General features: G+C 43.1%; 1 protein-coding gene across 1 annotated transcript in view; it reads left to right on the top strand.

Annotated features, from left to right (window-relative positions):
* The first annotated feature begins 19,583 nt into the window (after positions 1-19,583).
* The window catches only part of LOC136877067 (alpha-tocopherol transfer protein-like), a 77,645-nt gene continuing 75,234 nt past the window's right edge, over positions 19,584-21,994 (top strand). Inside the window, exon 1 of the mRNA XM_067150884.2 lies at positions 19,584-19,620. The gene's annotated coding sequence lies outside the window, so the exon portion shown is untranslated. The remainder of the gene's footprint in view (positions 19,621-21,994) is intronic.

Raw genomic sequence — 21,994 nt, 5'->3', positions numbered from 1 at the left:
CCGCAACGGTATCCACGCGAAGCTATGCGTTCAAGGAAGGATAATCGCCATGATTACCAACCGTATGGACATTTGTAGATTTCATTTTTTTAAGGACGTCAACATATCGTTAGTATATAACTGGGCGACTGGCCTAAATGCAGATCAGTGTTGATTGATTGATTGATTGATTGATTGATTGATTGATTGATTGATTGATTGATTGATTGATTGATTGATTGATTGATTGATTGATTGATTGATTGATTGATTGATTGATTGATTGATTGATTGATTGATTGATTGATTGTCAAGTGACAATATGAGAGGTAAGAAAGGGAAATACCCCCTGGGCCTTTCAAAATACAGTAGAAATAGGTTTGTTACTCTTACAGGCAAGTCCCGTGTACCACGATGCAATTTGAACGCACGCTAAAAAATAATGCCACACTGTGAGTCAACTTGACAATTTGTTAAAACTAATATTTCAAGCGATGCCGAGGATTACCAGGGTTTCAGTTATTATTATATTTATAGAAAGTGAGCACATTGCTCCAGAATATAATAATAACTGAAACCCTGGTAATCCTCGGCATCGCTTGAAATATTAGTTTTAACAAATTGTCAAGTTGACTCACAGTGTGGCATTATTTTTTAGCGTGCGTTCAAATTGCATCATGGTACACGGGACTTGCCTGTAAGAGTAACAAAACCATTTCTACTGTATTTTGAAAGGCCCAGGGGGTATTTCCCTTTCTTACCTCTCATATTGTCACTTGACAATCAATCAATCAATCAATCAATCAATCAATCAGTCAATCAATCAATCAATCAATCAACACTGATCTGCATTTAGGCCAGTCGCCCAGGTGGCAGATTTCCTATCTGTTGTTTTCCTACCTTTTATTAAATGATTTCAAAGAAATTGGAAATTTATTGAACATCTCCCTTGGTAAGTTATTCCAATCCCTAACTCCCCTTCCTATACATGAATATTTGCCCCAATTTGTCCTCTTGAATTCCAACTTTGTCTTCATATTTTGATCTTTCCTACTTTTAAAGACGACAGTCAAACTTATTCGTCTACTAATGTCATTTCACGCCATCTCTCCGCTGACAGCTCGGAACATACCACTTATTCGAGCAGCTCTTCTTCTTTCTCCCAAGTCTTTCCAGCCCAAACTTTGCAACATTTTTGTAACGCTACTCTTTTGTTGGAAAACACCCAGAAAAATCAACCTACTTTTCTTTGGATTTTTTTCCAGTTCTTGAATCAAGTAATCCTGGTGAGGGTCCCATACACTGGAACCATACTCTAGTTGGGGTCTTATCAGAGACTTATATGCCTTCTCCTTTACATCCATACTACAACCCCTAAACACCCTCATAACCATGTGCAGAGATCTGTACCCTTTATTTACAATCCCATTTATGTGATTACCCTAATGAAGATCTTTCCTTATGTTAACACTTAGATACTTACAATGATCCCCAAAAGGAACTTTCACCCCATCAACGCAGTAATTAAAACTGAGAGGACTTTTCCTATTTGTGAAACTCACAACCTGACTTTTAACCCCGTTTATCATCATACCATTGCCTCATTAATATTTATCATGAGATTTTACATGGTGTAGGCACTGGAGTCAAGCTACAGTGCAATTCTAGAACAATTACCATTACAAAGTAGATCACTTGAGTAGTCGGCTGTTAAATATACTGTAACATAATTATTTTAACTTAGCAAGGTCATCACTAACCTGTCCAAGAAAGAGTTGCAAAACTAAACTCGTTTGACAAGAGTCTGGCGCGATCTCCACTCAAACACGTAAGTCGCAGACAACGCACTTCATTATATCATAGATGTCACTTCGCACAGAAGCAAAACAGTGTTTCGTTAACAGGTTTAAAGTTCAATATAGTTACCTTGTGTACATTTGTAAGAAGGAACCAAGCACCACCGTGTAGGCCTACTCCATCCTTACAGCTATAAAACAGTGTATTCGGCCACTCTTTCCTTTTCGACTCTTTAATTGCTGCTACAGTCACTTTATATTTCTTCCATTCCTCTTAAGTTTTGCAGTGCTCCAGGTTTACCCAGTGTTTTCATATTGCTTGTTGCTAAATACCAATTCATATTCTTTTCCATTGCCAAGGTCCTTTACTTGATACAGTACATCCATTTGGCTTTTATTGTTTCTTGGTTCTGTAAAAAGTGTTTTGTTCTGGCATAGCCTAGCCTTTAGAGACCCAACTCCCCTACACTACAAGGCAGGAGCATATTCACCACAACCCTGTTAGCCATAATTTTTCAGGGTTCTTGAAGACCTTCGTATCTACTGTAATGGTCCCAGGGCACACCTAGTCTCCATTGTAATTTACCCTACAAACAGTCCCTTACTTCATGACATAGACATTGGGTTAATCTTCTGGAAGATGAACTATTATTAGTAATTCATATCTTCTTATATCAAGGCTTTCTTTTTTCATTTCACTTGATATGTTTTCGAATCTTCCAATGTTACATCAATTTCTCTGAATACATGCTGAACTGTTAATCAGCATTTCAACAGTCAGAATGCCTCTCTAGTTCTTGTTCATTTTGCTACTTTCTTCTTTTGATTACCACTCTGGCATCCCTCATATATGTTTTCCAGAAGGATGTTCATCACAGAATTGTATAGAATTGCTTAGACTTTTGCTTTGACTGTGTGTGTGATTCATTATTTCTGGAAGCTTCTGTTTTAATACCTTTGTGCACCGGGCGAGTTGGCCGTGCGCGTTGAGGCGCGCGGCTGTGAGCTTGCATCCGGGAGATAGTAGGTTCGAATCCCACTATCAGCAGCCCTGAAGATGGTTTTCCGTGGCCTCCCATTTTCACACCAGGCAAATGCTGGGGCTGTACCTTAATTAAGGCCACGGCCGCTTCCTTCCAACTCCTAGGCCTTTCCTATCCCATCGTCGCCATAAGACCTATCTGTGTCGGAGCGACGTAAAGCTCCTAGCAAAAAAAAATAATGCCTTTGTAAATTTCTCTCTTAAAGAAGCTTGCAAAATTCTTCTATCTTACAACAGATCAGAACAAATGTTTCAGTCAACTAGTCAACAACCGTAGACCGTAAACAACTACTTTGAAGAAAAAATTAAAAATTTTAGAAGGTTATTGGTGATTGAGAATTTAGAGATTACATCTTGCTTGCAAGCTAGTATTTATGTACTTATTTTTCGTTTCTCCAAAGGTTTCTTCGATATTCCTGTATGCATCATCTACATTTCTTACAATCGTAGAATCTTTAACATCTTTACAAATCTCTTTCAGCCACTCCTTGTCCTTAGTAATCTGGCACTTTCTGTATACTTCATTCTTTTTTTGCCTATAGTCATTTTTACCCTTTTTAGTCTTGTATTTCATGTGTGGAATTTATCAGTCAGGTCTAGTATCTCCTGAATTATTCTACTTCATATAGTAGGAGATAAACTATCTACTTGACTTTTCATCAGCAGCCCCTAGTGATCCCATTGAACTATACACTCTTGATCTGTTATATTATTTTCACTCTCTGCAGGTAGTCCTAGTGTAACACTTTCCTTGAAACTTTCGCTCAGTTCTGTTTTAATTAACGTGAATACCATATCTTCGCTTTCTGACCTCCTTCAGTTTCTTCAACATCAGTCAGCATTTCATGTCCACTCAGTTGTGATCAGAGTCTACATCTGCTCCTGAGAATGTTTTACAATTCAACACTTAGTCTCTGCCTATCTGTTATAAGTTCTATTTGGTATCTACTTGTATTTCCAAGTTTTATCCATGTATGTAATCATCTCTTTTGGTTTCTGAATCACATCTTAGCAACCACTAAATTTGCTGTATTCCTGTTTTATTCACAAATTTAAAAATATGATCTACCATTCTATATTTTCAGGCTTGTCTTGCTGTAGTGCAATATGTGGGCAGCATGGTGGAGCAAATCCGGGATAGCCTTGATGGAAAGAATGTGGAATCTTTAATGATGGAATTGGGGAGTCGTTTTCACAGAGTAATATTTGAACATTTGCAGCAGTTCCAGTACAACTCTGCAGGTCAATATGTTGCACTCAAGGTCTTACATATTTAAATAAATTTTCAGTAAAAAATGCATACAATAATAGAACATGAGGGTGCTACAGAATGTTCCAAAAATATTTTATTGATCTATGAAACACCTGTCCAGAAACACACTCACCCAGTTGTTTGGTTATCAAGGAGGTTTTTTCTTAAAGCTAGAGGGTTGATTTGAGTGTATTTGCATGCTTTATTCCTTCATTCAAAACATTTTGTCCAGTTATGTACAATTGCTATGAAGGCATAAAAGGTTACAGTGTTTATAATTCAGGGTGTATCAGAACTATACCGACAAAAAAATGTGGGATGTCCTTGGTGTTATGTATTTGGTGCAATGGCAAGTTGACCGAAATGGCGTTTTCTAGAAAGAGGAAGAATAGTTACCTGTGGCAGTTCTTTAAGGAAGTGGATGAAAACTTTGCATTATGCAATATGTGCAAACATAAATTGTCTTATGAAACAAGTACTTCAAATCTGAAAAGACATTAAAAATGCAAACACCCCTCAGTTGCCTTGCCAGAAAGCAGTAGTCAACAATCGGTATGTATCCGACGATACAGACCTGGGATTTTAAGCTCTAATTTGTTTTAGGCACCTAAAATAGACTTTTTAAACATGGAAAAAACGGGGTGAGTTGGCCATGCGGTTAGGGGCACCCGGCTGTGAGCTTGCATCTGGGAGATAGTGGGTTCGAATCCCACTGTCGGCAGCCCTGAAGATGGTTTTCCGTGGTTTCCCATTTTCACACCAGGAAAATGCTGGGCTGTACCTTAATTCAGGCCACGGCCGCTTCCTTCCAAATCCTAGCCCTTTCCGGTCCCTTCGTCGCCATGAGACCTATCTGTGTCGGTGCGACGTAAAGCCACTAGCAAAAATGAATACATAAAACACGCAAATAGGTTTTGAAAGGAAAAATAGACTCTTCAAATATGCTTTAAAAATAGGCAGAAAATAGACTTTAAAATATGACAATATAGACTCTACTTGCTCGAGCTGCTTACAGCAAAGAAAGTGAGCAGTAGATGCCAATTGGGTTCCAGTTTTCCTTCTATAAGATTAGCAATGTACCTGACCACAGAGTTGGTGGTTTTGTCTACACACAACCATATGCAGAACTCCCGAATATCCTCCTTGACTGACAAAATTACCACTTTGTTAAAAATATCTACCTGGTGCTGTTGGTATTTCTGTAAACAAATCTCTGAAAACAGAACTATGCACAGCATTCCAGGGGATATTTGCAGCTACTAGGGCTCTACACATATCAGCATACAAACCACTATGGGTTGTGAGAGGCATACTTTGTGTGAGCAGAGTCGGTCTAATGTTACTTTTCATGGCTGATTTTGCTTTGTGACTGGCACTATCTGCATGTTGCTGAAGGTGACATTTCTTCTCTTGTGAAATCTCAAACAATGATGTGATGAAAATTATAGACTAAGATGAGGAATAGCTAATGAATAAAATTTGTAATTTTGAATGATTTCATTTAAACCACTATTACTCTAAAGTTAATTAAGAACAAGAACACTCCAGGCCTCAGAAGGCCTTGGGTTTAAATAACAGCTGCTGCCCAGCTCTTGGCTTGCAGATATTTGATAGCCGTGTGGTCAGCACACCACATCCCTCACCTGTATTCCCTTGCCTCTGTGACCGCTGTTCACTGTAGATTCCCAATTGCCCTCTCGCAGCTGGGTCAGCGCCTTTCCAGACCTCACATCTTTCTAAATTACTGCCAGTACTGGTATCAAGGGAAAGGTGCAGTGGTATCCCTAACTTTACATTTAGGTGGCTGAGAATAGCTATTCATCATTAGATTTCTCACTTGTGTCAGATAAATATGTAGAATTTAATTTCCTATCACATATCAAATAATCGATTACGGTATAAAACACGACTGTTGTTGGAGATTCATAGAAAAGGACTCGTACACACTCTGACGGCGTTATGTGATTTGGATATGCAATCTCCCTGTACATAGTTTAGTATTTCAAGTATGAGCTCCTGCTATCTAGCGGAGCTACTGGGAACTGCCATATCGCTTGTATTTATGCTTTTGTTTTGTACTGGTTTGTAGTAAGTAAGAATAAAGATGGCAGCCATGACGAAGTAAAGTGATTCAGTGTTTTATTTATTAGTGATATCCCCAACAACTGTTGCCAATATTGATCCTATTTTTTCTTGACATATTGGTTGAACTTCACCATGTCTACAAAAAACAAATGTAAATGCAAAAATGATTATGTTTGTACGCCTAGAAGTAAATTGGGAACGCTCGTGCTGTAATGCCACCAAAATGTAGCCTGTTTCTTAAATACAAAATTTTAGGTGGCTGATTTTCTTATAAATGTTTACACAGGGATCCCGGTCAAGAAAGCCAAATTTTATTTATTTATTTATTGATTATTATTTATCGCATGGCATATACATGAACAGCACAATAAATTACAGAGTGGAGTGGGGTGGAGTTGCTCACGTTCGTAGGTTTTAACCTAAAATTAGCCTACACGTGCTCCCTGGGTGGTGCTAAGCGAGCGACAGCGATCAGGCTGCCAGACTATCCTAGTGATCTTCTGGCTATTTTACATGAAAATGAAGAAAGCCAAAAATAAGGGCCGAGAGGATTCGTCGTGCTGACCACACGACACCTCGTAATCTGCAGGCCTTCGGGTAGAGCGACGGTCGCTTGGTAGGCCAAGCCCTTCAAGGGCTGCAGTGCCATGGGGTTTGGTGGGGTTTAAATAGAGATAGCCTAGTCACAATAACAAGGCATTCTCTTGATCACAAGCTACAAATAACAAGTAGAGATGGCCGATAAATCACAGCCTGCTACTTTGTCACAGATACTTTTCTGTCACCGATATATTAGATACGCTGTGATGGAAGTATGTGTGACAAAATATCGTTTAAGTTGTGTATGTCAACAACTACCTCATGTTTCATACGTAGCGCGAATCGAACAGATTAGTCCTTAGCTGCCAAATGAGGCATGTTTGAATACACAATATTTTTTTGAGAAGTACTTGTCCGATTTTCAAAATAATCACGGTGCTGAATTTGTAATGTTTGTAAACTGACTTAACAAATGTCATGGGATAGTCACCTAATAGCGTGTGAGGCCTCCTCTGGCCCTGCGAAGTGCAGTGAGACGAAGTGAGTCGACAAGTCCCTGGTAGTCCTCTGGACGCAGCTGACACCAAATCGTTTGCAGAGCGGCCGCCAATGCTGGTCTGTTCGTGGGTGCAGGATCTATGGCACGGAGCCTGCGTTCCAGGACATCCCAGATATGCTCGATAGGGTTCATATCGGGGCTCCTGGGTGGCCATGGCAGTCGCTGAACCTCCGCTGCATGTTCCTGGAACCATTCCCGGGCGACGTGGGAACGATGTGGCGGCGCGTTATCATCTTGAAACACCGCTGAACCGTCTGGGCGCTGAAAGGCAAAAAATGGGTGGAGGTGGTCTTCGAGCAACTCAGCATACCGCGTACCATTCAAAGTATCTTCCAGAACAACTAGGGGGCCATTCCATATCAGGAAAATGCACCCCAGACCATAACAGAGACACTAGCGCCCTGGACCACACCTTCGAGGCAGGCGGGATCCATCGCTTCATGTGGTCTGCGCCATACACGGTGCCTCTCATCGGCATGGTGCAGTTGAAATCGTGATTCGTCCGACCATATCACGTTACGCCATTGTTCCAGTGTCCATCTCTCGTGACTGGCGACAAATGCGTGTCGTTGTGCCCGATGACGTTGGGTTAACAGTAGCATCCGTGTGAGGCGCCGGCTCCCATACCCCATAGAACCCATGTTCCTACGGATTGTCCACTGGGAGACGTGTCTAGCACGGCCTGTGTTGAATTGAGCCGTGATTTGTTGCACGGTTACTCATCTGTCACTATTGACAATCCGTCTCAGATGTCGCCGGTCACGGTCATCGAGGGTGGCTGGACGGCCGGTCGTTCGTCTGTTGTGGACGGTGAACACCCGCATTCAACCATTCACGATACTCCCTGGACACGGTTGATCGTGTGAAGCCGAATTCCCGCACCACTTCCGAAATCGCACTTCCCACCCGTCGGGCACCGACCACCATACCCCGTTCGAACGGTGTCAGCTCACGACGACGTTCCATGTTACACCTGTCACATGAACAGCCACTGCTCACAAGGTCTCCTATACAACTGCCGCTGGCACAGGGGGCGTGTGGTGCGCAGACAACACACCTGCGCATCAGTGCTCCGCTATCCCATGACATTTGCTCAGTCCGTGTAGATGTAAGCCTATGTGTACAAAATAGTGTGGTATAGTTTAAAAAAAGCGAAGTTAGTACCATGATCCCAGAAAGTAACGTCATGACACAGGACTTAAAGTCCGATGATTAGGCCTTTGGTGCAATTACTGAAAGGGAAAACAAAATATCAATATCTTTAACCGTTCACGAGTAATTAGAGGTGGATAACTTTACTTAATAGCCCCTTATATGGGAGGAATCTTTGTATTACGTAATTTTTTATTTTTGGTATTTTTATTTTTAAACCTAAATTAAGTAAGGGGCTGCCTGGCCGAGGCGGTAAAGGCGTACTCGGTTCGCCCGGAAGGACGTGGATTCGAATCCCCGTCAGGAAGTCGTAAAATTTAAGAAACAAGATTTCCACTTCCGGAGGTGCATATGGCCCTGAGGTTCACTCAGCCTACACCAAAAATGAGTACCAGGTTAATTCCTGGGGACAAAGGCGGCCGGGCGTAGAGCTAACCACTCTACCCCATCACGTGCCGAGGTTAACAATGGTGGAAGCCTTTACCTTCCACTCCTCCAAAGGCCTTCGTGGCCTGTACGGAGGTGACTTTGCTTTGCTAAATTAAGTACTGTAAATAATTGGTATCCCGGAGACACGACACCGGTAATCACATACCGCTTGTTATATTCATTGCGCATCATGTTAACAACCGTTTCCCAGTGCATTATTAAAGCTTCAAATTATAAATGTGAATATTATTTTTCCCACTTCTAATGTCCCGAATCTTCCGAAGAATACTACCCGACTTTATCAACATATCAACCTGAAGTATTTCCATGTGGGCCGCCGTGACCGTAACGATAATCATATTCCTGTGACTGAATCACAGATAAAAGTCACAGATATGTTTATGTTACAGATACGCTTGTCACCGATATTCTGAAATATCGGTTCGGCTCATCTCTAATAAGAAGCAGCGCGGACGAGGCAGTGATTGTGATCATGCCACGACTAAAAATCACTGATATCAGAAAATCACGATATCAAATCACGCTGACTCACGAATCACGGTATCACTCATCACCAATAAGAAGCTTGGAGCGGTGTCTGAACAGCGCACTAGCGCCAACGTCTTGGAAAGGTGTAGGATTCCAACTGATGAGCCCACTGCTGCACTGGTAATTTCACGACTGAAAAAGCCTAAAGACTTAAAGAGCTTAAATGATTTCACATTTGCAATTGATGAAATTAAATTATGGTTTCCTTCTAGGAACCTTATATCTTGATGTGTTGTTTCTTTTTACATATCTATTTTTCACATAAATAATTGAATATCGTATGACTGATACATCTTACCTTATCTTAATCTGTATACCCTCCAGGGTCGACTTTTCCCTCGGACTCAGCGAGGGATCCCACCTCTACCACCTCCAGGGCAGAGTCTTGGAGCTCCAGACTCTGGGTCGGGGATACAACTGGGGAGAAGGACCAGCACCTCGCCCAGGCGGCCTCACCTGCTATGCTGAGCAGGGGCCTTGCGAGGGAGATGGGAAGATTGGAAGGGATAGACAAGGAAGATGGAAGGAAGCGGCCGTGGCCTTAAGTTAGGTACCATCACGGCATTTGCCTGGAAGAGAAGTGGGAAACCACCGAAAACCACTTCCAGGATGGCTGAGGTAGAAATCGAACCCACCTCTACACAGTTGACCTCCTGAGGCTGAGTGGACTCCGTTCCAGCCCTCGTACCACTTGTCAAATTTCGTGGCAGAGCCGGAAATCGAATCCGGACCTCCGGGGGGTGGCAGCTAATCACACTAACGACTAAATCACAGAGGCGGACACGATACTTTTTATTAATAATAATTTAGAAACTGATTACAGCGAAATTCAAGCGATGATTCAAGTCCTATTTCGCGAAATAACGCGATAAAATTTTGCCTTATTGCGAGAAGGGCATGGCTCTATCCATGTGTCTATTTCTATGCAGTATGACTTGTCAAACCACTCGAGACAACAAAGTGCGTTTTTCAAACTGCATGCCTGATGATGTGAAAATATTCTTTCTTGATTCAAGGTTCACAATAGCTCCGAAGGTTGACCAGTTGCATGTCATTATAAATGCAGTATAACTGCTTTGAACAGTTGTTTGTCTACAGTGTGACAGACGAACCTGTTACACGTCGAGTAACCGAGCGAGTTGGCCGTGCAGTTAGGATTTCGCAGCTGTGAGCTTGCATTTGGGAGATAGTGAGTTCCAACCACACTGTCGCAAGTCCTGAAGGTAGTTTCCAGTGGTTCCCCATTTTCACACCAGGCAAATGCTGGGGATGTACCTTAATTAAGGCCACGGCCGCTTCATTCCCACTCCTAGCCCTTTCCTGCACCATCGTAGCCATAAGATCTGTCTGTGTCGTTACAACGTAGAGAAAATTGTGAAAACTCATGGAGTCGACTATTCTGATCTCAGGCTTTTAGTCTTGTGGGCTTGGAATCGATTCCCGGCTCTGTTGAAAATTTAAGAAGAGGATGTTTCGCTGAGTCTTAGAGAATAAAACTGAGGAGATGAGTTGTAAAAATTACACTTCAAGCCTTTTTAAAGTTATTTTTCACGGTTCTTCTGATATGAATATGAAGATCTCTTCTTCTTGTCTTCTACACACCGGGCGAGTTGTCCGTGCGGTTAGAGGCGCGCGGCTGTGAGCTTGCATCCGGGAGATAGTGGGTTCGAATCCCACTGTCGGTAGCCCTGAAGATGGTTTTCCGTGGTTTCCCATTTTCACACCAGGAGAATGATGGGGCTGTGCCTTAATTAAGGTCACGGCCGCTTCCTTCCTACTCCTAGGCCTTCCCTATCCCATCGTCGCCATAAGACCTATCCATGTCGGTGTGACGTAAAGTCACTAGCGCTACACCTACAACTAATCTTAGCTCAGGGGTCGAGTACAGTGGTGACTTTCTTTGACTTCTCTTCGTTTCTTGGAGATGATATACACCCCGGCGGAAAAAAAAAAAAATATCCAAACACCATGAAATACTGCGGTCGTTTGACGAGAAGTCGCCTGCATGCGCGGTAAGGGGTGCCGGGGGTCGGGGTAAGGTGGTTGTTGCGCAGGCGCCAATCTCAAGTCTCAAGGCCTCACAAGAGACATCGGCTCCGTCCGCAGTGATTCTTGTGTACTAAGATGCTCCTGTGAAGTTTCAAATTGGCAGTGCGATTGCGCATTTGTTACACACTGAGTGTAAGTACTGGATAATGAACTGTTCAACAATGAACACGCATCTCTTTCAGCGAGCTCGCACTGTTTATCACGGCTGATATTTGCAGCTAAGAGTGTAGTATCTGTTACTCGTGACGTACCTACAAGCTGCCGTGAAATTTCTCGTGAAATGCAGATACTATGTAATGTAGAATAGGAAATTTTGGCAATATACAACCTGTGACAATAAATGTCGATGAATAGTCCTGTACTATCAACATAGATGAACAATGCTCAACAGTGACCTTAGTGTCCTTCGAAATAGTCCCCTCCCATAACTATGGACTGCTGAGATCGGCGATATGTCCTGGAAACTTTGCAAGAAGGCTTCCTTTGGGATGGTGTTCAAAAGTCTCGTCACGTTTCATTGAATGTCAGGAATATCGTCAAAGAGATCGTCAAATCCCTTTCCTTCCAAAGCGAGTTTGATGCATGACTTTTCGGCTCTGACTTTTTTCCGACGAGGGGGTCCCGAAGAACGCCATTCCGTGCTTTTCCGTTTCGTTTCAGGGTCGTACCTGAGACACCAGGTTTCATCCTCAGTGACAATACCGTTCAAGAAATTTGGTGTCGCATCCGCCGTTTCGACAAAATCCTGTGAAGCCTCTAAACGTGATTGCTTCTGATCGTCAGTTAAGTGATGAGGCACAAGACGAGAACACGTTTTCCTCTTCCCTAACTTCTGGGTAACGATTTGTCGCACGTATTCACGGTTAATCTGCAGTTCATCCGCTATCATGCGCACAGTTAATCGCCGATCGTTCGTGATTAATGTCTTCTTCACCATCTCAATGTTTTCGTCACTGACGGCGGTCACCGGTCTTCCGCTACGGAAACACTTTCCCGGCCTCCTCGAAAACGGACGAACCACTCGTACACACACTTCAAGGACAGTGCTTGATCTTCATAAACACGTACCAGCATCGCATGCATTTATTTCGATTTCTTGCCAAGCTTAAAACAAAACTGTACATTGATCTTTTGGCCGTTCATGTTTCTGTTCGCAGTTCAGAACCAACGCACTAAATATGCACTGTGTCAAATAGGTCTTACACGGCGCATACACGATGCTCAACTGAACAACGTTGGGAGCAGGTGGTCAATACCTGCTGCTACGTAGGTGCAGCATTGTGTGTCGCCAGTGTTGCCGGATCGACCGTTCTGACTTCATTCACCGAAATTTATTGTCGCAGGTTGTATTTGTCGGGGCAACATATTTAAATGATTAAAGGTACAAGACTAGAGGTTAATCAGTGCGAGAAAAACCTTCGCAAATGTGCCAAGCTGGCATTAATAGCCGGTGTAATCGCCTGACTGCTGAATGCGGGTATGCAAACGTACATGCATTGTGTCGTACAGGTTTCGGGTCTCAGCTTGTGGAATGGAGTTCCATGCCTGTTGCACTTGGACAGTCAATACAGGGATGGTATTTGCCGGCTGTGGATGACGATGGAGTTGTCGTCCAATGATGTCCCGTACGTGCTCGATTGGGGACAGAGCAGGGAATCGAGTAGGCCAATGCAACATGTCGACACTCTGTAGAGCACGTTGGTTGACAACAGCGGTATGGCGGCGTACATTACCTGTTGTAAAACACCCCCGGGAATGCTGCTCATGAATGGCAGCACAGCAGGTCGAATCATCAGACGGACGTACCCATCAGCAGTCAGGGTGCGTGGGATAACTACGAGAGTGTTCTTTATGTCATAAGAAAGTGCTCCCCAGACCAGAACTCGCGGTGTAGGTCCAGTGTGTCGACGCCGCAGACAGGTGGAATGCGGGCGCTCACCTGTCCCCCTTCTAACCAAGACACGGCCATCACTGGCACCAAGACAGAACCAGCTTTCATCGAAAAACACAACGGACCTCCACTCCATCCTCCAATGAGTTCTCGCTTGACACCACTGAAGTTGCAGGCGGCGGTGGTTTTGGTAAGTGGAGTGCACGCCGCAGGACGTCTGGCTCGGAACTGTCCTTCAAGTAACCGATTTCGAACAGTTCGTTGCGTTACTGTGGTGCCAACTGCCACTCGAATTGCTGCTGCAGTCGCAGTCCATTGCACCACAGCCATACGCAAAATACGGTGGTCCTACCTCTCGGTGGTGCTACGGGGACGTCCGGAGCCCGGTCTTCTTGCGAGCGTACCTTCTTGTGACCACTGCTGCCAGCACAAAGGCACAGGAGAGATTTTCCTGCCAAGTCGTTCTGCAAAAAGCGCGGAAGAAAAATCCACCTTCACGTAGCCCTATTATACGGCCTCGTTCAACTGCAGTGATTGTTGATACTGGCCTCTTCGTCGTCGTGAAGGCATTTTTGACCCACTCGCAGTCACTCCATCTAATCTCACAGGTAACTAACGCTCTCGTGCAGTTAAGCCCGTATTTAAAGCAAACCTGAAGTGAAACGTCATGGGACCACTACTAGCGCCACGCTAATGCGATTTGCAGGAAATTTGAATCAGTGTCACCTTTCAGATGTATAAACATGCCTACCAACGTTCGTTAATCTAGCACAACGCCTTCTTGATGTTTGGATATATTTTCGCCAGTGTAATTCATAATATAATAATGACTCCAGCTCATTAGCTGAATGAACAGTAGCGTGGTCTTCGGTTCAGAGGATCCGGGCCGAGTCTGGGACTTCAGGCATATGTTTGGCTTAATACACACAAGAGAACACACCACACTACACATCTCTCCACATGGGGTAAAGCGGGGCAAGCCCATATGGATAAAATGGTTGACACAGGGTGTGAGAATGTGCGGTTGGCGCAAAGCCTATGTCTGTTCCTACCAGCGTTAGGCAAAACCACGTGTTGGAAGACTAAATGACTGCTGAATGTTTTGCTATTTGTAGAATATTTACTCGAGTTCGAGTTTTCCACCACTTCACACAGACTTTACTTGCTGTTCTCCAACAGAACCTCTCGATCTGCTAAGCCCAGGAACTAGACTTCCTGAAGATCTTCTGACTGACTCAGTCGTGACAGACCTAACTCCGTTTCGACACGAGCAGTTTCCGCTTCAAGATCACGTTCTGAATACCTTCAACCAGACAAATCAGTCTTGTGTGTAGTTGTTGTTGCTGTGTGTTAATACACCGGAAATGAATTTCATACCGAGAAGGAGCTGTGCTAGATAAACGAAATTCGAGACACGTGTTTCCACATCTGAAAGATGATGCCTATTCAGATTTTCGCGCTAGTCGACGAAGAGTGGTGCTGCCACTATGATCTTGCAAAGCAAGCTTGCTTCAACTACGTGCTGTACACTTTGTGAGCGTTAGTCATCGTCCAGTGTTGACGTTTTCAGGTAGGTGTGAGTCAAACATGCCTTTAAGAAGACGAGGAAGTCAATATCAGTTTAATAATGGCGTATGGCCTCCGGAGAGGCCTGGTGCAGGTCTTTTTCTCCTAGACGGCCTATTAGGCGACCTGCATGTCTGTGAAGATGAGGGCCCTACCTAGGATGATTTCTAATATTGAACACGCCACATACACCCAGCCCTCGAACCATTGGATTAAAATCCCCGACCGGCTGGAATCGAACCCGACACCCTCTGAACTGAAGGCCAGTACGCTGTCCACTCAGCCAACGAGTCGGACAGTCAATATTACTGAGATTGAACGAGGCCATGTAATAGGGCTACGAGAAGGTATTTCTTCTTATTGCGATATCATCCTAGAGTGAAGTTTAGGAATCATTACCTAAAGTACAATAGCTGTCCTAAGTACTTAGGTGTGACATTAGACAGGACACTGACCTACCGAAATCATATTGGAGAAACGGCTGCTACACTGAAAAGTCGTAATAACATACTTAGTACGTTAGCTGAAACATCATGGGGTGCCGACGCTAGTACACTCAGGACTACTGTTTTGGCTGTTATACAATATTCCCCAGCTGAATATTGAGCAGGCATTTGGTTTAATAGCTCTCACTGTTAACTAGTGGATATTCAACTTCGCCAAACAATGCGTATCATCTCTGCTACTCTCCGTTGTACTCCCTCCCAGTAGGAGACAGCAAGCTCTTGTTCGCCTGTCGTGTAGGATCTTGGAAAATGATGCTCTTCCAATTCATCATGATGTCAAACGTCTTTCTAAATGGTGACTGAAATCAAGAAAGCCAGCTTGCAAGACGGCTGTAGATCTTACGTCAACCAGGTTCAGTCTCCGAAATGCCTGGAGACATGAATGGTTTAAGTCGACATCTCATGGCCTACTTTCAATCAGTGATCCCACTACAAGGCTTGCTGGCTTTAATCTACTTCGGACATTCTGGTCAAGGTTAAACAGGATTCGATGTGGTACTGGTCGAAGTGGCGCAGCCCTATATCAATGGGGTTGGATAAATTCTCCCCAATGTGATTGCGGTTTTGAATTGCAAACCATCAAGCATATTGTGCAGGAGTGCCCTCTACGTGCATATCCCGGCTCCTTGGATGAACTCCACTCAGCGTCTCCAGAAGGAATGAGATGGATTGCAGACCTTTCTATCCATATTTGAAAAGTGGTCCTAATGCTGTAAATTGAATATATGTAACAATATAATTTAATGTAATTTGTATTGTCTTGTAAGCATCATACACTAAATAATAATAATTGCGATATTGGAGAACGACTTGACAGGGTTGTATCCACAATACATCGGTGTTGACAGCAATGGCCATGGGATGGCACTGACTCAAGAAGACCAGGATCCGGCCGCAGACGGGGCACTACGGAGAGGACAGACCGGCATATTCGCCGAATGACTGTGGTCGATCGTATTGCATATGCGGCAGCCATTAGAACTTCAGTTGGCACCGGTCGAATGACTGGAAACAGGCTGTGGATTTATTTATTTATTTATTTATTTATTTATTTATTTATTTATTTATTTATTTATTTATTTATTTATTTAATTATTTATTTATTTATTTATTTTATTTTGTGCCGCAGATACCCAAAAACGATTTTGTCAATTACAGTTAAACGACATAGAACTGCAAATAGCAAAATTAGGGAGAATTCTGTCTGTGCGCTGGGCGGCTTCATCTCACAGAGCTGTTGAGGCAATTGTAATGAGTTACAAAGCTCTGTATGATCATTTTCCAATGGCAATAAATGATCAGAGTCATTGTTCTAAAGAACGTCCATTTTCTGTCCTTTTATTTCTTCACATGAGCTCGTGTTTAATCTACCTCTACTAACTGATGTTTCTTATGAAGGTAGAATAATTAATGAGTTATTGCAAAAATATTCTACTACTCTGACTGGTGCCTATAGAATAATTCACAGAAGCATTCGTGCTATTGAAAGAATGCCCTGTAAAATATTTGAAGGAAGCTTAAATGACATTTTTGTGATGTTCCAGTTAAAAAAGGTCCACCTTCTGTGGTGAAAATAAATCGAGATACATTTCTCTAGAGTCTGTCTGAGAATATGAAATACATTACAGAATGCTGACAACTTCCTCCAAGTGCATTTCTCTAAGCGATGCTGCCAACAAATCAGAGTTTAAAACACTGATTAAACAAATCAAGTAATGGAATGTCTACATGGACAGTAGATGTAGATATCCCATGGCTTGAGGGAGAGAAGAAATTTGCACAACTATGTGAAAGGTTGAGGCCCCGTAGCTCAGGCGGTCTCTCACCACTGGGTTCCATGTGAGATTTATGCTGGTCAAAGCGGAGGAGGGACAAGTTTTTCTCCTGGTACTCGGGTTTTCCCTGTCATCTTTAATTCCAGAAACACTCTTCAAAATAATTTCATTCCATCTGTCAGTCAGAGGAGTGCGACAGGCTTCGGCAGCCGGCACAATTCCTATCTTCGCCGCTAGATGGGGGCTTCAATCATACCATCCCTGATCCGCTCGAATGACTTGAAATAGGCTGTGGATTTATTTATTTTATTATGTGAAAGGTTATGTGTGCCGTTCAACACGGTTCGTGAAGACCTTAGTGATTTCATACGCAGTAATTGTAAATGTGTGAAAGACACCATTTAAATAAAGTGAGACTGGCTATATCAACAATGCCAATAACTAGTGCTCACTGTGACAGGGGATTTAGCACTTTGACTGTCATAATGACACCATTCAAAAACCGTCTTGTGATTGAACATGTGCCTAGTTTAATGTTCATCTACTTATTTGAGCCACGAGTTTTGTGGACCCAATACCTTATGTATGGTCACTGAAACATAGGACAGCTGATGATAAAGGAATCAGACAGCATCAGCTTCAATCAATCAATCAATCAATACTGATCTGCATTTAGGGCAGTCGCCCAGGTGGCAGATTCCCTATCTGTTGCTTTCCTAGCCTTTTCCGAAAAGATTTCAAAGAAATTGGAAATTTATTGAACATCTCCCTTGGTAAGTTATTCCAATCCCTAAACTCCCCTTCCTATAAATGAACATTTGCCCCAGTTTGTCCTCTTGAATTCCAACTTTATCTTCATATTGTGATCTTTCCTACTTTTATAACCGCCATTCAAACTTATTCGTCTACTAATGTCATTCCACGCCATCTCTCCGCTGACAGCTCGGAACATACCACTTAGTCGAGCAGCTCTTCTTCTTTCTCTCAATTCTTCCCAACCCAAACATTGCAACATTTTTGTAACGCTACTCTTTTGTCGGAAATCCAAGAAAATGAGATGTAAGGCTCTCTGTAAACTCTCTTGACTATGAGTGTTCTAATTTTATTCCCGTTTGTATGTAATTTTTTATCTGTCTGTTAGGTCATCAGCCCAGAGGCTGGTTGGATCCTCAAATAGCATCACCAAAGGCTATGCAGTTATAGCGAAACCACAAAAACCAATGGCAATGCCGAAATGAGGCGTACTAGGCAAGATGAGGAGAGAGGTAGTTTGCCATTGCTTTCCTCACTGGGCCAGACAGTGCTATCGTAGCACAACTAACCCTATGAGCAACACCTTTCATGACACTCAGACACACTGTCATTAATCAGCACCACCCATTCCCCAGCAGCTTCCATATTGTCACAGCCATGGATGAGACTGGGACTTCAGTGGAAGCTACACTTTGCTCTGGCCTGTGCCAAGAGATGGATGCAAAAGTACTGTATCCATCAAGAATATTATAGGTCAGTTAAGTTGAAATGTATCTTTTATGTGAATTTGAAAAATACCTTTCTTTAATGTTTTTCTATTATTGTATAATCATTATAGTTATTGTAATTTACCAAATAGTCTAGAAAATTAGTAACTGACAGTGCTAGTGCAAATATGTCTTCGTATGGAAATTAACTGCAACTGGCAAGGCTATTGAATTAAGCAAGCACAGCAAAATAATTCTGATGTTTTCATATAGCTGTGGGTTACAGCATTTTTGCCCTTCTGATGTTGCACTTCCTTAAAATATATAGTGGTATATTGAGACATTTAAATACGTACAATTAATTTAACGCAATTATTTTCGTGTTTTAATTGCTGAAAAGCCCTTCTAAGTAACCCGTTACACGCTCGTTCATTGTCATTTCACGAGTGAGTATGAAAGCTGCAGCCCTGGTCTGTTTGCAGCGTGACGAGATCGGGAGAGATGTTAGTGGGAACTATGGAGGGCAGAAAATCGCTAAATGTCACTAGCATGTCGAGCCCCACGAAAATAATAGGAACCTCCAGTTAACCTCCTAAGACGTGAAGTATTTCCAAACAGTTTCTCAGTACCATTTACGATGTTATCGATCATGCAAACATGCAGATAGCCCGGTAAGTCGGCGAGTCACTAATTCATCCCTGCTCATATGAGAGTCAATGGGCCCAGTAAACGTGGGTTTTACGGGCTATGTGCTTCATTTGTTCGGCAAGGATAACCTTAAATCACGCTGAATTAATTATGTGTTGTTACTTTTCCAGTTATCAAGGTAATCTACATCACTCTGTGTGTTTTCTGTACTAAGTTTGTGGGGGAGAAGGGGAGAGAGAGGGGAGAATTATATCCAGCCAGGCACGCCATGAAGGTCATAGTCAGAACTCAGTTGCTTACTTGGGCGGGCGAAGAGCAGAGTGGAGGATATAACTCTACCAGGTAAGTGCTCAGCATCATCTTTCGCGAAATAATGGCCAGAGTTTCGAAATCCCCAGCAATTTCTTTCTTGTTTGTTAGCGGTTTGACGTCGCTCTAACTCAGTTACGTCTTCGCTGAAGATGGGGTAGAAATTTCCCCTGTGGATAGGGGAGGTATCGTCTGCCTATCGCGAGATGAGGTAGAAAAACCCCCTGTGGTTGGGGGAGGTCTCGCATGCCTATCGTGAGATAAGGTAGGCTAGTGGTTTTACGTCGCACTGACTCAGATAGGCCTTATGGCGACGATGGGACAGGAAAGGCCTAGGAATTGGAAGGAAGCGGCCGTGGCCTTAATTAAGGTACAGCCCCAACATTTGCCAGATGAGGTAGGAAAACCCCGTGTGGATGGGGGAGGTATCGTCTGCCTATCGTAAGATGAGGTAGGGAACCCCCTATGGGTGGGGAGGTATCGTCTGCCTATCGTAAGATGAGGTAGGGAACCCCCTATGGGTGGGGAGTTATCGTCTGCCTATCGTAAGATGAGGTAGGAAACCCCCTGTGGATGGGGGAGGTATCGTCTGCCTATCGTAAGATGAGGTAGGAAACCCCCTGTGGATGGGGGAGGTATCGTCTGCCTATCGTAAGATGAGGTAGGAAACCCCCTGCGGATGGGGGAGGTATCGTCTGCCTATCGTAAGATGAGGTAGGAAACCCCCTGTGGATGGGGGAGGTATCGTCTGCCTATCGTAAGATGAGGTAGGAAACCCCCTGCGGATGGGGGAGGTATCGTCTGCCTATCTTGAGATGAGGTATGAAATCCCCTGTGGATGTGGGAGGTATCGTCTGCCTATCGTGAGACTCCAGAGGCATTTAGCTTGCGAGTGCGGTTTGGCGACTACGGAGTCTCTAGCTGAACTTTCACTTTTCTATCCGACCTCCCTTTGCCAAATATTGTTCTCTTCCAACCCCGAAGGTATTTTATTTGCGAGGTCTATATAGTCTTTCATTTTCACGCCCTTCGTCGCCCATCCCTTTCTTTTACAGCCCTAAGGCTGGTTAGATCCTCAACAGTTCCGCCATCAGCTGTCATAAATGGCCTACGCATCACTGAAGAGGCGTACAAGGGAAATGGGGAGTGAGGTAGTTTCCCGTTCCTTTCCTCACCAAGCCAGCAGTTGCTATTACATATCGCTCTGCCAAGCCCACCGAAATGAATGCACCATCTGACCCCATGAGCAACGTTTTCACACCATTCATAGCAGGGACTGGCTGCATAGGAATGGCATTACTAGTATCGCTCATACCTCAGTCACTTTCATATTGTCAAAGCCAAGGATGAGACTGAAACAGATCAATGAAAGTAACGCAATTGCTCTAGCCTATACCAGAAGACATAGTGCACTGTAAACACTACATCTCTCCAGTAAAGGCATTTCTTTCACAGATACCTTCATTTCTTGAAGTGTCGGACCTCTTCCATCCCTCTCTCTCGTTAGTGTACAAAGACGATGTCTAGGCTATCGTACTTCCTCCAAAAACAATAATCAGGACCGCCACTTGGGTAGCAAGCACTCATGCCCTCAGCATCCGCCTGGTGTGAAAATGGAGAACACCAATTCAACGGCTGCCGATGGTGGGATTTGAACACATCACCTCTCAAATGACATACAATACAATCTAGTAATTAGATATAAAAGTGTTGCTTACTAATCTTGTTCAATTATACGGGATTAGCACTCAGAAGATTCTCTTGTTGAAATGATCTAAACAACATACGGTGCTTCAGATTATGAAAGATGTTCTTCTTAATCGTTGCATGTCATATTTCTTTGGTCCTTGTAGTGCTAATTTAGAAAAGGTACATCACTTTCGTGAAACAAAGGACACTATCATAGGCATGAGGGAATTTTTAAAAAAGTAACTATGAACGGTGGAAAATGGTAAATAAAAATGTAAACATACTCTGGGATGGGTTTAAAGTAACGTGAAAACACGTTTGTACCTTTAAAGGTGGTAACGAATACTAAAGAGCCACTATATTATAACAGAAAAGTAAAGAAGCTAAGAAGGAGGTGCAGTTTGGAAAGAAATAGAGTTACAAGTGGCTGTGGAAGTAAGGAGAAATTGATGGGATTTACTAGGAAATTGAATCTAACTACAATACTATGCTATGTTATTCAATAATCTTCAAAAGTGTTTGAATTATGACAACAAATCTGTACAGAAATGAACTTTACGTTAAGAAAAACAACTATAACATTGCAAAGCGGGAAGTGTACAAACCTACTGCTTGAATAGTGAGTTTACAAATCACCAGATTAAGCCGGATGCCCTTCCTCACGCCCCGTGTTCACTAGGGTAACTTAGACACATTCTGGTCAGGGTCTTAAGCCGGA

The sequence above is a fragment of the Anabrus simplex genome, chromosome 7 (genome assembly GCF_040414725.1).
Source record: "Anabrus simplex isolate iqAnaSimp1 chromosome 7, ASM4041472v1, whole genome shotgun sequence".
Taxonomy (NCBI): domain Eukaryota; kingdom Metazoa; phylum Arthropoda; class Insecta; order Orthoptera; family Tettigoniidae; genus Anabrus; species Anabrus simplex.
Note: the sequence above shows the minus strand (reverse complement) of the source record. Positions and strands in the feature narration are given on the sequence as shown.